General features: G+C 35.7%; 1 pseudogene; it reads right to left on the bottom strand.

Annotated features, from left to right (window-relative positions):
* Positions 1–13,721: 13,721 nt before the first annotated feature.
* On the bottom strand, positions 13,722–15,422 carry LOC111692361 (annotated as a pseudogene).
* Positions 15,423–17,229: the final 1,807 nt, after the last annotated feature.

Genomic DNA, 17,229 nt, shown 5'->3' with positions numbered 1-17,229 from the left:
TGGTTTTAAAATTTGGTGCTTGACTTCAGCAGACGGATATTTATTTCATTCTATGCCATATGGGGGAGCAAATGCATCCAAAGAAAAATTAGAACTGGGTCTAGGAGGTCAAGTTGTACATTTACTTTCAGTAGTAGAACATCCCGAGTTTTCTTCGATAATTTTTCCTGTTCTAACATTTTTAAATGAAAAAAGCTTTTTTGCTACCGACACTATACGAGATAATCGAATCAGCAAATGTCCTTTAGAAAACGTAAACATTATATCCAAAAGAGAACGAGGCAGTTATGATTCTGCTTTTGATGAAGTATCTAAAATTTCATTAGTTAGATGGAATGACAACTCGGTAGTCACTTTAATTAGTAACAATTTTACAGTAGAACCTTTATCTAACACAAAAAGATACAATCGTAAAGAACGAAAAGAAATCGCTATTCCCCAACCAAATATAATCAATACATGGGTGGCGTGGACTTGCATGACAATGGGATTTCTAAGTACAGATTAAACGTACGAGGGAAAAAATGGTAGTAGCCCTTATTTGTAAACCTAATAAATAGTACTATTGTTAACGCCTGAAAAATATTTAGATTGGCGATTAACTCTAAAATGTCGCAGTTAGACTTAAAATCATATAGCACTTCGTTTGATCAAGGCAACAGATGCCCAAAATGTAAATTTGGGCCACCCTGTTGTAATTTCTGTTCCTGATGAAGTACGTCCCGATAACGTCGGTCATGTAATCATAAAAGAAAAAAATAAAGCTAGGAGACAATGTAAATTGTGTAAGAGCCACACTATACACCGTGTCCACCTAGTGCGCGTAAGTCCAATATCTAAATTAATGAAAGATATAACTTCATTTTTTTTCTACAGAGTTGTCTACTTTCGCGAGCTGCACAAAATTAAAATATATTTGCATATGCAGGGTGTTCAGTTTTTCCTGGGCATGTACCAACTTCATTTTTTTAAACGGAAACCTATATTTTATATGGCATTATCGAATTCTACGTGAAAAATTAACGAGACTTTATGATCCCTATTAAAATATTTATCGTTTTCGAGATAATCGACTTTTAATTTTTTTTCTTATGTTTCGTCACTTCTAGTAGTTGACATTATTAGGGGAAAGTTGCCAAATTTGGACCACCGCCTTAATTGGACCAGCCCGATATTTTTAGTATGGAGCATATATTTGCAACGCCACCTGCACTCACAGCATCTGCGACAATAACACTTGCGAATGCATCAGTGTTCTGTTACCAAGCAGATGTGTNTAGAATCAATAACCTACTGCTACTGCTACTGCTACTGCTACTGCTAATATACTGCTACAACTATTACTACGGCATCAACAACGACGACAACAACAACAGAAGCATAAGCACCAAAAAGATCAATAAAAGCAATAACAACGGCATCTATCGGTTCTTTGCTATCGGTAAACAGACTGCTGACTACGCGCGTACGCGCGAAGCGATCTAGTCTTTTCTTGTCATCGTTCAGATTTGGCCGTTCGGATTAGCGTGTGATCAGATTAACGTGTGTTCGGATTAAAGAGGTTGCACTGTATTTANAGGTCGATATCTTCTTTCTTTTTCAAGTTATTGCTAAAATATTGAAGTTGTGCTAGAACATCCTCCTTTATTGAGTTCTCTAAATAACATTGACGTAGTCCAAGCCAAAATTAATTGTAAAACTATACCAAGCTAGTTTTTAAAAAAGTATGTACAGTAAAATCTCATTAATCCGGCACGATAAAAAACCTAAGAGTGCCGGAATACTGGAAAATTTGAATTAATGGAATATGTATAATGTAAACAGCATTAAATTAAAAAATATTACTTTTAATTGTTTATTAATAAAGAGATTGGTACATACATACAGGCTTCTTGGTTTATTAAGGAAATTAATACACAAACCAAAAGTGCCTTTTTACCTTTTGAAGTTATGGCAAAAATAATTGAGTTTTATCAGAGTAGTTTCCTTTAAATATTTTCTATTTATTATTTAATTTAAAAATGCAATATTACCACGGAAACCATAATTCACAAGAGCAATTAAAGAATAAAGACAAATTCAAGGGTTTTTGAAATATTAATAAACAGTGGCTAAAAACCATAACAGATCAGCAAGACAAAATAAATTAAATAAAATTATGATAAATTACATACATATGTGTATACAAGTCAAAAAGAAACTAATTTATAAATGTTCGAAATGTTGTCCATCATTATGAATACAACGATTTAAACGCCTTGGCATAAAAAAACAGCTGCCTCAATTTTTGCTCTAGGTAAACTATTTACAGTGTTTCGAATTTGCTGTATCATATTTTCTCTCGTAGTTGGTCTTGTTTGATATACTATATCTTTAATATTACCCCAAAAATAGAAATCTATACACGATGTAATGAACCGGCATTAATTTTCCGTTTTGTGCAAGGCCCCTGGCCAGTTATTTATTTAATTAGTTTAATTGGGTGAGAGCAATTAACCGCGAGTCGAGTCGAACCGTCCGTTTGCCCCACTTTGTCGAGGGCCGCGCGCATCATCCCACCACGACTTCTGCCTAGTCAAGGGGGGAATGTATCAATAAAACCAACGATCCTGTACGAGAATCCTCAGTTCGCTGCCAGAACTCGAAGACCTCCAACGCCCACCCGAGGACCACCCCGAAGCCCTGAAGACCGACCAGAGACCGCCATCCGACCCAAGGAGTTAGCCGCCAGAAGCAACCGTCCGGAATAAGTAAGCAAATTGTATTTTCCTTTTCTCACTTGTCCTGCTACGGTACAAGTCTGGCCGTTTTGAACTCTGGCAAGACAGTACGACCACGGCTTTGTCGGCGAAGGTTTGGCTGGGTATCCCACCGCCCTCGTTCGACGAACGTTGTTCGTCACGTCAACCGAACTGCTGGTTTGGCTGGGTATCCCACCGCCAGTGGAAGACGTTGAGTGCAGGTCCGTACGGCAGCAGCGTTATCGGCGACGGTTTGGCTGGGTATCCCACCGCCCTCGTTCGACAAACGTTGTGAGCCCCTTTACTGACACTGCTGGTTTGGCTGGGCCACCCACCGCCAGTAGAAGACGTGAAGGTGTCGAAGTGTACAGCAGCAGCGTTGTCGGCGAAGGTTTGGCTGGGTATCCCACCGCCCAAGCTTGATAAACGCTGTAAGACACAATAACCGAAACCGCTGGTTCGGCTGGGCATCCCACCGCCAGTAGAAGACGTTGTGTGTCGGCTGTGCAACGACGGATAGACCCCCGAAGTTTGGCTGGGCATCCCACCGCTTCCGGGAAGAAATCTGTCGGCCGCCCCGCATTTGAACTCGCACCTCGTCCAGACTTTGCCTCCTGTTTACCAACAAATCATTTTCCTGATTACCGTTTGCTTATTTGTGCCTGATCTAAACCGCTTTGCTTGGCTTTTTCTCCTGGCTGGTCGCATTTCCGCTTAATTTCCGTCGCTTTGCTAGAAACTGCCGCCGATATTTATTTGTAGAATTAGAGTCACCCGTAATTATTTTTCTGTTTCAGAACCATTGGGAACAATTTATTTATTGCTCTAATTTATTAATCTTATTTTTCCCTTTCTAGCACCGACCGAAATTTAAAACCGAATATTATTCTGGCGTACCGTTTCGTAGAGTCTTAGACCGTTTATTAAATAAACCAAACGCCAAAGACTCCGTTTTCTACCGTACCGATTTTGAGTCCTGATATTTGACTATGTGCTAATTTGTATTAATTTTCAGCACCGAAAAACCGCATAGGCATTTTAAATCCGTCGTACAAATAATAATTGCTCTAACCCATTTTATTTCATTCTTACACCGCTTGTAAATTTATTGTATATTCCTGGTTTTAGTTAGTAATAATAATTGTAATTAGAATATATTTTACTTTTGTTTGTTTGTTTCAATAGGTCTTAATAATATAAAATAAATCTAGTAAATATAATTCCAGTTTGTATTCATTCTTAACGCCGACAAATTTGATAAAATTCCGATCAGCATATCTTTTTATGGCCTACACTGATAAGACCGGTTATTTTGAAAGGAAAATAACACTACACTCAGAGAACTACTTTGCTTGAAATTAAAAGAAATATAACCGACCCCTGGATTTAAACTTTCTTCACTGCACCTACCCCGAGTACTTACTCTAAACCGAGGGTAGATTTCACGTGGAGTTTCCCCCACGTAAAAGATTGGGAAACTGGCGCCCGAAACCAAACCGAATAAAAAGATTTAATCCGTTGTACGTTCCTATGACGTCACTCACCACCGCCGGCTGCCAACCACCGCTGCCGATAAACAAGTCAAGGGTCGTCATAAAATTAGGCGTCCAAATGGGGACGTCAGTGACGTCACTGAATATAGCAAATTAGAATTCGAAATTACGAATTAAGATTCCGTTTAGAGTTGGTAGTATACCGGGGGCGGCCATAAGTAACGTAACTAACCGTCACCACCACCAGAACCGAAACCGCAGGAAAGTGCGTTACAACGTTATATCGGGACTTCTAGAGGGCCAGTGGAATAAGCTGCCTCTACCAATCCAGCGGTTATGAAAGTGTTCATTTAGGAATGTTTGTACATTATGTGAATAATGGGCGAGGCAACCGTCGCGCTGTAGCCACATTTGCCTCCTTATCTCCAAAGGAACGTTTTCCAACAATTGTGACAATATAAATTCCAAAAAATGTAAAATATATTTTGCTATTTAAATTGCCTTCAAAAATATGTGGCGCTATAATTGTTATATTGATAACACCACACCAGACATTCAACTCGTTGAACTCGTCCAGTTTGTCTTAACTGTCTAGGTAAATGCTGAAATACTTTTCTGGAGTGGTGTATTCTACGTGGGTATCGCAAAGCGTATTCTCTTGAGGGTATAACGGCATTTTCCAAACATTGAAAATAAACTGCCAACATATCATATGCTTCCACATTCGTAAAAGGCATTTTTATATACAAACAATGATTATATAATGTTCTACCGTAAAACCAGATAGATATTTACATTTATTTATGAATAAACACACTTTCTTAGCACTGCCATCTGGATTTCACTGAAGAGAACTAACCAAGGTTGTTTAACTTATCTTCTAAAAACAATGGTTTGACATAATTTTCTATTTGTCTATTTTCATAGGGCATAGCCTGCCTCGTTATAGAAACAATAATCTTTATAAATACTCAGATATTTGGAATTAATAAATATTAATTATTAATAAAAATTAATTTATTTTATTTTTATTTTATTTTATGGTATATTTTTTATTTATTTAATTATTAATAAAAACATTTGTAGTTAACATCAATTGTAGTTATCAAAAAAGAAATCCAAAATGAAGCAAGTACTTTTTTAAAGGCAAGCTTTTACAATTTAATTTTGGCTTGAACTATGTCAATGTTATTTTGAGAACTAAATAAAGGAGGATGTTCTGGCACACTATTTTAGCAATAACTTGAAAACGAAGAAAGATATCGACCACCAGTTTGTGTATTTGTTTTCCTTAATAAATGGTCTATCAAGCCATGAAAAAAAATCTATACCTTTGAATTTAATTTTTTTAATAAATGGAGACAATTACAAAACTTTTTGTTTAGCGTCGTCTACCATTGCACAGGAAAATAATATTTTTATTCCCGTATCATGAAAATAAATTTTATTAATAGTTCTTTAAAAGGAGCTGTCATTTCTTGAAATCGATTAAGGCATTTAGAAGTTATAACAATTTAAAAATTACAAGATGACGTCCAAAACTTATGAAGGGTATAACAGTGTATCTAAATTGTAAAAAGTGTATTTTCAACTTTCACTCAGAAGGTATAACAGGTGTTATACCTTCTGATCTTAAAATTGCCTGCTGAATTTAGACCTACAAACTTATTACCACTTGTAGATAAAATTATAGAAATAGCAGTCTGTAATCAGCTTAGGCAGTACTTTGCACACAATAATTTTTTGGATAGTGGTCAGAGTGGTTTTAGAGAACATCATTCTTGTGAAACAGCATTACAATTTGTGCAAAATGGAGGAAGTCTATAAGCGAAAATAAAATCTCTGTCAATGTGTTTGTGGATCTCCTACGTGCATATGAAACTATAGACCGGGCAAGGTTAGTGTGGAAATTACAACAATATGGTGTGGTATCCCATGCGATGGAATGGTTGAAAATTTATCTAGATAATAGATCTCATAAAACTAAAATTGACAATCGTTTATCGGACAATATTAGAAGCATATACGGGGTTCCGTAGGGAAGTGTACTTGGTCCGCTCTTATTTATTGTGTACATTAACGATAAAACATGCAAAGAACGTTGCAGTGGCTGCCAGTCGAACACATGACTGAAAGAGCTAATGTTATATTAATATTTAAAATTAAGAACGGACTTCTGCCAACATATCTACAGAGTTTTCTAACAACTAGAGCTGAAATTCACCACATATAATATGAGAACTAAGTGTAATTACACATTTGATTTTGTTAAAACAAGCAGCATGGAATACGACTTTTTAATTCTTTACCTGATTACGTAAAAGAAGTGGTTAGTGTGGGAAAATTTTTTAGAGAAGTTTCAAAATTGTATGTCAATAAATTGTACACTTTATAATAATTTCGGTTATTGTCATTTATTGTTTATGATGTCAGCGTTGTCAGCTAAGTCAATTTGTGTTTTGTATAAAATTGGATAAATGTATGCTAATAGCAATAGCTAAAAAGCTAATAATAATAAATTNATCCCAAATTATTAAGGGAAATAGATCATCAGCATCGTTTCAAAGTGAACGTGTGGGATGGAATTTGTGGAGAACATATTGTTGGACCGTACTTTTTTGAAGGCAATTTAAATGCCAATGTGTATTTGCATTTTTTGCAATATTCCCCTTCTTCAGGTACATATGCCCGCTGATTATTTGGTTCAACAATGGTTTCAGCATGGTGGTGCCCCTCCACATTCCACTTTGGCTGTAATGTGATTATTTTATTGTTGTTATAGTATTCCTACTACCTATTTACCTTTCAGGTTAGAGAACACCTCAATCACGTATGTCCAAACCAGTATAGTAGTTAGGTCGTGATGGTCCAGTTCCTTGGCCCGCACGTTCGCCTGACTTAAATAGTCTGGACTTTTTCTTGTGGGGTTATATCAAGGAGCGAGTATACGAAGTAACACCAACGGATATTCAAGACTTAAAAGAAAAGATTCAAAACGAGTTTCTAACTATAACGCCTATGTTAAGAAATGTCCACATTCATTTTCATCGTAGATTAATGCTTTGTGTAGAAAACAACGGTAGACAGTTTGAACATTTATTTTAAGTTAGCTTGCGACTATGAGTATTCTTTTTCAAAATTCTATTCATCCACATTTTTTAATCTCCAATTTCACTAATAACTTTCATAACTACGGTAACAGTGCTTGATTTTCAATATGATACGGATGAAACTTCTTCAATTTCTATTTTATTTGTCAAGCTTTTGAAAACTCCAAGGTTACTACTAATTTTCTAGCACTAATATTTGGATTTTCAACAGCAGACGCCACAACTTTAAACTAAATATTATCGTTGTTATTTTCATGTCTCCTGGTAGTTTTCTCATAATTCGCATTTGCTGTTCATTCAAACCTTTCCTTCACATTTTCAAAACAGTGAGAATCTCTGTAAACTTGGATTATTTGCTTTGTAAATACGTGCTGCTAGCAAACATTTCCCATATTTTGCTAATTCTTAATCACTTGTAGCGATTTTATGGTTTGATTTAGATAACTTACCCTCCAAAAATGAAGGAAATTTCAGGGCTCTCTTGAGATTCGCTGTACAATCTGGAGACAAGACCCTAGAAGATCATCTACGAAGTGCAAAAAATGCACTGTATACAAGTTTTGTGATTCAAAACGAAATTCTTGAAACCTGTGGTTCTCTCTTGCAAGCGAAAGTAATAGAAGAAGTAAAAAAATCGAAGTATTTTTCAGTCTTGATTGATGAAACAACCGATGTTGCAACTATCGAGCAAATGTCTTTCTGTCCCCCAGTATTTAGACGAAAACCAAATGAAGATTTTCCAACAAAAAGTACTATTCATGGAATAAATACCCGGCAGAAAGATGATTATCATATACCGTACTATAAATACAAAATATCTTTAAATTCTCCTAATTGTTTAGGTTTGAAAGTATTTAGCCACTTACCAGTGGAAATTAGGCAAATTCAAGTTTTTAAATCTTTTAAATATAAATTAAAATTGTTTTTAATTTATAGGTTTTTATGATCTTGATGAATTTTTGTTGTCTTAGTTTTGAGTGATTAATTGACTATATGTAGGGTGAAGTAACGTATGTTCGTGATAGAATTATAAAAATTTGTGAGCAAGTTCCCTATTGCTTTAGATGGATGATTTCCCGGCTAGTAGTAAGTGTATGATGCTACTAGATGGCGCTACCTGTCGCGTTTCTATATCACGAATATTCCAGGCATTAGAAAACTTTGTTTACATATGGTGCTTATTACGTTGTGAATTTTGGCGGGTTTTGCAACTGAGAAGAGATCTGCAGGAATAACAGGAATAACTGAAAGGTGACCTAATGAAATTTACATCAGTCTATAGTATTTGAGATGGGGAATCTCCCTGTCCAAACCGATTAACAAATTTGAACTTAATTTTAACGTTATTGCTTATACCGCGGAGCTTATTTGTTAGAGTTTTTTATATGCGTTGAAGATATTAAAATATCTTATTTAATGTTAAATCTCTTTTTTCGTACGCAGTAAAATTATCCCATATTTTAAGATAATGTTATTTTTATGTTCTACGAACCTAATCTAAAGGCAACGTTATTGTACATATCACGAATTTACCTTATATCACGAAGTTACCTATTTCTTTTTTAATTTCAGGTTTAAAATGCCAGGAACCAAAAGAAAATATCGCACGTATGAAATATCAGAATTAATAGAAGCTGCTCGGTTGGTAATGGAAGAAAACATGACACTCTATAGAGCAAGCAAGCATGAAGTACGCTTAAAGATTTTTTAACAAAAAATGAAGACAACTAGTAACAGCGAAACTTGGAAGGCCATATGCGTTGACACCAGAAATTGAAATAAAACTATTCAATTATATTGTGAAGATACAGAAACTAGGTTTTGCCCTAACAGTTGAAATGATGAGAAAAACAGCTTTCCAATGGGCAAAGGAAGCTGGTAGAGAGAATTTTCTTAAGGAAGGTAATGACTGTATTAAAGCTGTATTCCATACAGGTTTAACACAGTTGAGGGTGATGATATGAGTCCATATTGTGAGGGTGATTACCCCATTCAACTGAATAGTGTACTAACAATAGCCTAAGCGAAACATGAATATTTTTTATATTAATGCGAGCATGTTTTTTTTCTTCTTTATTCCCTTTTGAAGTACAGGTATATCTCTATGAGATTGTGGTATCCAACCCCTTTAGAGTAGAGAACCTCAACTAAAAAAATAATATCCTAACACAATTGGTTTGAAATATGCATAACACACATACTGAGAAAATAATAATTTTCTCATATCCAGGGTGTTAAAAAAGAGTGTAAAATATTTAAGGAGGTAATAATATGAATCAAAATAAACAGAAAAGTCACAATAAACATGGGTCCGCAAAGTAACGGTCGCGGAGATATGGAATGTTTTATGTTTTTTAGCCCCTTTTTTTATTTTGCAAAAACGTTGTGTATTTTCTTATAATAGTTGGTTGATGTTTAGTGAAATAAACAGTACGTATTTGACAGTTGTTCTCAGTGCACAAGTTTTCTTTCGCTATGGCTGGTTACTCTAACGCAGAATTAACAGACATGCATTTCATGTATGGTCGTGCTAATGGGAACGCCACCGAAGCGCGACGTCTTTATGTTGACGCTTATCCAAATCGCCAGATTACTTCACAACGCATGTTTGGAAGAATTTACCAAAGATTGCGATTGAGCAAACAGTGCCATTTATCCGGAAGACCAAGGTCGGTATCCACTCCTAGAGCAGAAGAAGAAATTCTAGCACTGGTAGAGCAGAATCCAGGTACGAGTGTGCGGAGAATATCAGCCGAGGTACGAATTAGTGGTCCTCTTGTTTGGAGAAACCTTCACGAGCAACTGCTTTATCCTTACCATGTGCAACGAGTACAGGCCTTAAATCCAATAAATGATCATCAAGCACGTTTGGTTTTTTGCCGCTGGTTTCTACGTCATGATGCAGAAGACCCTCGTTTTCTTGCAAACATTCTTTTTACTGATGAGGCCGGGTTCACAAGAAATGGAGTGTTTAATTTTCACAATACGCATATTTAGGCCGACGAAAATCCTCATGCTCTAATAGAATCTGGACATCAGGCACGTTTTTCATTAAACATTTGGATGGGTATTGTAGGTGACAGGTTTCTAGGTCCTGCTGTTTTACCAAACCGATTAACAGGCGCTGCTTACCTCAACTTTCTGCAGAACACACTGTATGAGTTTTTGGAAGACATTCCTTTGAATCAGAGGCAACAAATGTGGTTCCAGCATGATGGTGCTCCAGCTCATTTTTCCATGGCCGTTAGAGAGCATTTACACCAAACTTTTCCACAAAGGTGGGTAGGAAGGGCCGGACCTGTTTTATGGCCTCCAAGATCGCCTGATCTGAACGCTCTAGATTTCTTTGTTTGGGGATATTTGAAGACATTAGTGTATGGTACTCCTGTAAATAGCCTAGAAGAGCTGCAGCTACGGATTAATCAAAAGTGTAAAGAAATCCAAGGAGGGTGTTTTCGAAAGAGTTCGAATATCGTTGAAACGAAGATGTCATGCCTGCTTGGAAATGGACGGAGGGCACTTTGAACATCTTCTGTAACTTTGTTTTTTGTTTGTTAAAAGCTTCCTTTGTCGGTTTATTCCTAATAAAATAAAATGTTTGAAAAACGAATAATGGTCCATATCTCCGCTACCGTTACTTTGCGGACCCATGTTTATTAAGACTTTTCTGCTTATTTTGGTTCATACTATTACCTCCTGAAATATTTTACACTCTTTTTTTAACACCCTGTAGAACCTCTTATCTGTTCCAGGAATCTACAGTTACAAACATAAATCTTAGCAGTTTTTATCTATGTATAATTATTACCCTAGAATGATGTAAATTACTAGCAGCATCAGCAGCAGTTCCCTCCGGCAAACTACACACATCCGTTGGAGAGATAGGTTTATGTAATCTTATTTTCTATGCTATTTTATTGTGTAAGTTTCTAACTTTGTATTATAATGTTGTGTTGAATACTATATACTCTGAACATAATTAATATTGATACAATTCTTATAGTTTAAATCTAAAATAAATGTGTTTAATAGCGCTAAAATGTATATATTTTTTTTCTACAAGTTGGGGTCCCCAGCTGCAGGTTGAAACTTGTTTAAAAGCCAGACAAAATTCCAAGAAAAGGGGAATGAATCATGAATTTCAAGTGAAGTTGAAGCAAAGATAATAATTCATGGAATGTGGCACGTTCATTCGAAAATATTTAAAAAATTTGTCTTCGTGTAACTTTAAATCTTCAAAAAGAGTAAAAACATGTCCATTTATCTCGCGAGCACTTAATACTGGATGTACCCAATAACGACGATATATTTGTATTTCACGCCGTCTACGCCGTCTTTTAATTACCAGCAGGGTGACAAGTGCCTCCATGTCGGAAGAAAACTGACTAGAGACGGAACTGGATAGAAAATTCATGAAAGGTGGCGGCCACTGGTTAAAAAATTAGAAGCACGTGGCGGCTACCTTTAGCTTCTAGCTACCTGTGGCGACCACATGTGGCTGTGTTTGCGATCGGCCTTACCCTGTTTTGAAGATCGTGGAAGACGAGAACATATGGGCTGCAGGTACTGTAAAGGTGCGTCCAGACCGCAGCGCAATACCGCGCAAAACGTTCGCGAATGTTGCAAAATTAAACGAACATGACTAGTTAGGACGCTTTACTGCGCACGAACGCGCGAAGTCGCACGCCTTCGACCACGAGCAATTATGTTCCGCTTGATGTCGGTACATCAAAGACATTTGCACGTCGAACGAAGCGCAGTTTGGACGTGATTATTTAAAGTTTGTAGTGCGCGCGTGCAATATAGAACATGAGTGACTGGGACTACGAGAAAATTTTACACTTAATAAATGAATATGAAGGAAAGCCTGAATTATGGGATTGTGGTAATAAAAATTACCACCTTAGAAATAAAAAACATGATGCTTGGCTTCAAATTGCCACAGAAATGAAAAGCGACACAGAATCGGTCAAAACAAAAATGACTTCTTTGTTGTCTTCGTTTCGAAGAGAACGAACAAAAATTAAAAATACAACAAAAACTGGACAAGGTATTTTTATTATAAATATAATAATTCTTATAACTAATTAAAATAGTCAATTAATTTTAGGACTGGAGGATGTTTATGCCAGCAAATGGTTTGCATTTGCAAGTTTTGCATTTCTGATGAATAAGAATAAAGTGAAAGAAACTGTCAACACTGAAACTGTAAGTATTTAAGTATATTTTTGGCAAAAATATTTAAAAAATATGTAGAATGATGTGTTTTTTTTTTAACTGCATCTGCACTATCCCTTTTTTATATTTTATATATTGTTTTATTTTAATTTTTAAATATTTTACTATAAGCTGCCAAAGCTTCACTACAATCCATCCAGTAAATGATAAGTTCGAAATGAAATTGTAAACCTATGTTTTCATCATGTAAAATACACTGAAATGGAGGACTTAAGATAATTTTATGTAGTGTATTGAATTGCTAATAAAATTAGCTTTCAAATGAAGTGTCACACTCTACAATACGTAACAGTTGTTTCTCCCGCTTGAGGGCGCTTAAATAAGAATTAAGGCAATCAGCAATCATATTTCTATTATTAGAAATTTCAACATTTGCATTTCATAGGTAATGACTGACTACCTGAATTTATTAAGGGATTTATCCTGTAATCCGCCCTTTTAATATCTTCTATTCGTGTTGCTTGGATGTAGATCCAATTGTTTAGTGGATTGCGGAAAAAAACAGATTGCTTTATTGTCGGATCTTAACTATAACTTAAAATGTACAGGGTGATGCTAACAATATCTATTTCAAAATAAAATTAATGTGTTCGAGACTTTCTCGAACAATTACCTTTTCAATGATATCCCATACGACCCCTCTTGTTATTTTAAAAAATTGAGGGGGTGGCTATTACATTGAGGGGATGAAAGGGAAGGCAGATTTTTGAATGTTATAAAATGCGTCAATTAAAATGAAAATCGTCGTGTCGGCACTCATTTTTTACTTGATCAATAAACATTTTATTGAATTAGTTACAACCTTTACGTTCAAACTGTTTATTTTTTTTAAAGCAATAAGCACATTTTTTATGCATAATCATTTTGCCAAACTACACTTCCATTATTCATAAAGTATGCAGCTATTTCACTTCTAATTTCTTGAGCACCGTTACTCGATTTCCTTGGAACCTTCCTCACAGAAAGAAATGATTCACTTGGGGGTTGTTCTTGTCGCCAACTTCCTTGAATTAATTCCCCATTCTCTTCATAGACCAGTGTTCCTCTAGGAGTGTATATGTTACGTGAAATATTACTTTGTCTTAGGAAATTATGTAAGTAAAGGGTAGTTAATACAACAAGTGCTGCTTTATTTGGTTCTAGTAACATTGGTTTTCTTTATACTCGGAAAACAGCAGATGCAATTCCAAAGGTATTTTCAACCACTCTTCGTGCTCTTGATAGTCTATAATTGAAAATTCTTTCCACAGAACCTTTTTTATGTAAACCTGCATATGGTTTCATGAGATGTTCGTGTAGTGCAAATGCATCATCACCGAGAATAACATATGGTATAATATTTTGCTGCCCTGGAAGAATTGCTGCTTCAGGAAATGCCAAACTGTTATCTTCTATTTTTTTCCACAATAAACTGTTTTTGAAGACTCCTCCATCGGAAATACGTCCCTGACATCCAATATCCGCAAATACAAAATTATAATTTGCATCTACTAATGCGAACAATACAATACTAAAAAATGATTTGTAATTAAAGTATTCACTGCCGCTACCTACAGGAGCCTGCAAAACTACTTGTTTTCCATCTATTGCACCTAGGCAGTGTGGAAAATTCCACTGCTGGTCAAACTCACTCGAAATTTCTAACCATTTCTCTGCGGTAGACGGCGTCTCTAACAAATCAATGAATAAATGCCACTTACTCAAACAGAAAATTTGATTTATACAGTATCATTGTTTTTATTCTAGGGTTCAAATATTGGAAATGAAATTGAAGCCGTAAGCGATGGTGAATCAGAGGTGGACGTTTCAAAAGAAAACCAGAATCCACAAACGATGTACCTGCGGATTTGGAAGAACCTCTTTTTAATCTGGCTGACATGATTTCTCAACTCAGGATCTGAACAAAAATTATGCATATTTAAATTCAGCAAAAAAAAGTGTGCAGCAGGAAGATCCGAGAGTAGCTGCTGCAAATGACATTCTTAAAAATGTGTCGAATACTCCAAAGGATGAATGTTTTACTTTTGGTCAACATATTGCCACCAAACTACAAAAATTTGATAACAGAGTTCGCTCTATTGCGGTGCATCTAATGAACAATATTATTTTTGACGCTGAGATGGGGAAATATAATAATTACCAGAAGACATCTGTTGAGACACACTTTCAATCAAGAATACCGAATACAGATGCATCATCACCATCACTATATGCTCAGGAATCGTCATCTTCATCATATGTTCATATTCCATCACCTAGTTATTCTGCTCAATCTTATCAATACAATCAGACAGAGACTTCAGAGACACAAACTCCTTTGCAAGATTGTCTACATACTTTCGATGTTAACACTTAAGCGTATTCAGTATCAGTGATTTAGGATTAAAAATAAAATGTTTTCGTACCTTAATGTAGTCTTTTAATACTTCTGTCAATGCCTTACAAACTTCAATAATTATTGTAGAGATACTTTGCTTAGATATTTTAAAAGTATACATTAAGCTAGTGTATGAGTCTCCAGTGGCTAAAAACCGAAGCACCAGAGCTAGTCTTTCCTTGATAGGGATAGCCAACCTAAAATTGGTATTTTCTTTCTGAATTTTAGGACCAATAAGATTTAGTATCATCTCAAAATCACTAGAAGACAAACGACAGAAATTTTTAAATTGTCCAGTATTTTCAATTGTTAGGTCACACAGCAAATCACTGCCACTGTATATATATTTCTACTATGAAATATACGTGTCATCCAGTAACGTCTCTTCACTCTTTTTCTTTTTTGTTAATGTATCACACAAAATGATAAAAGCAGCAGCTGCAATTTTAGAGTCGTCGTTCATGCTGAAGTAATCACGTCGCGCATTACTGCAAAACTGAAACCTCGGCAAACACGATCATTTTTAATAAATGTTGCAGCAGTTTAGACGTTTAACGCGCATCTGTGTGGGAACGTTCGCAAACGTTCGCGAACGTTCTGCACGGTATTGCGCTGCGGTCTGGACGCACCTTAAGACTCAGTAATAATACTCTAATAGCCGACCACACTACAGGTACTTTTGAACGCTTTTGCTTATCGGGCGCTGGGGTCCAACTCGTACGTTAAGGGAGAAAATACCCACGCTCTAAGTACGCACGTCTTGCGCAACGTCCAAAAATAGCAGGTCTACTCTTGTTATGTTTTTGCGTGTGTGGAGCGTTGTTGTTTTGTTATTTTGGCTGACACCAGATTTTGGAGTAAAGAGATTTTGACCCAGTTCATAGATATAGCAAACATCTAGCGCTCTGTATGACAAAAGGCAAAGACTGATAAAAATTTGAAAGACGGGGTCACCGTGAATTAATCGGGCTGTGTAAGCAAGTTGTAGCAAACCCTGATAAAAAATTAGTTTGTAAAAAAATTCTGTCTATACGAAGCTTGTTTGTTATAAGTTTTATTCAATATTTTTTAAAAAAGAAAAAATCAATCTTCTAAGATTGAAAAAAATTTTTGTTTTTTTTTTAATTTTTTGGCTGTGATACGACTGCCCGAAATGAACCTCTTTTTAATCTGGCTGACATGATTTCTCAACTCAGGATCTGAACAAAAATTATGCATATTTAAATTCAGACTGAAACTATGTATGTTTCTGAAAATTTTCAACCCAAACGTTGTTTCAAGAAAAACGTGTTTTTTCGAAAATGTATAAATGTGTAAATATATAAGTAGATACTCGTCAAAAGTCAAAAACATGTCAGATCTGTATCCAAAAATATGTAGAGACCAGTGTGTGTAATATAAAACGAATGTTGGTAGCAAAGTTTCTCAGTTTAGTCAAGATTATTGGAGCTATGAGTTGTCAACAAACAACCGAAATCTCCTTCGACAACCGGGTTCTGCAAGTAAATTCTGTTAGGGCCAACATCACATTTGAATGGATGGATACGATTGGAGAGATTAGAGATCAACACCGTGACGTCAAAGCCATCCACGTCGAGATTGCGAAGTCTCTTTGAATTTACTGCATTGTATAATTCTAAAAACGGTTGAATAATTTGATATAAAAAATATTTTAAAAATTATTATTTTACACTTCAAAAACGCTTTAGAATGTATATTTAAAATAATTCTTATAAAATATTTATATTATTTATTATGATTTACATATTTAAAAAATTCTTATAAAATAATTATTTTATTTGATCATTTTAAAACGGCTTAGAATATATTATTACTAATTATTACTATATATTTTTTATAGTTAACACGCGTATCAATACAATGCCATGGGGAGAATTCTGAAGAGTCCAGATTCAGAATTATCCTTTAACCCCTTGGCGGCTTCAACTCCTCAACGAGTAGATGAGGAGGAGGGTCTGGATGACGTTCACTGTCAATTATATTTCGAAAGATATATATTTCAGGGTCACTTAGATGATTTTTTCTCGACAATTAATCGCTACTTGAGATTATAAAGTATGTTCTCGCGGCTAGACAGAAATTAAAACAGGTGGTGGTTATAGCTCACAATGGGCAGGCCTTCGACCACCAGTTCTGCTTCAACTACATCCTGACGCAGACGGACCTCACTCCAGAACTCATCATGCGCGGCACGAAAAATTATTTCCCCATGGCTCTGTCCAAGTTGCCCAAGGCTTTCGGCTTGGGCG

This window comes from Anoplophora glabripennis, unplaced genomic scaffold, assembly GCF_000390285.2.
Source record: "Anoplophora glabripennis isolate ALB-LARVAE unplaced genomic scaffold, Agla_2.0 scaffold1363, whole genome shotgun sequence".
In the NCBI taxonomy this organism is placed as follows: domain Eukaryota; kingdom Metazoa; phylum Arthropoda; class Insecta; order Coleoptera; family Cerambycidae; genus Anoplophora; species Anoplophora glabripennis.
This window is presented reverse-complemented; position numbering and strand designations above follow the sequence as displayed.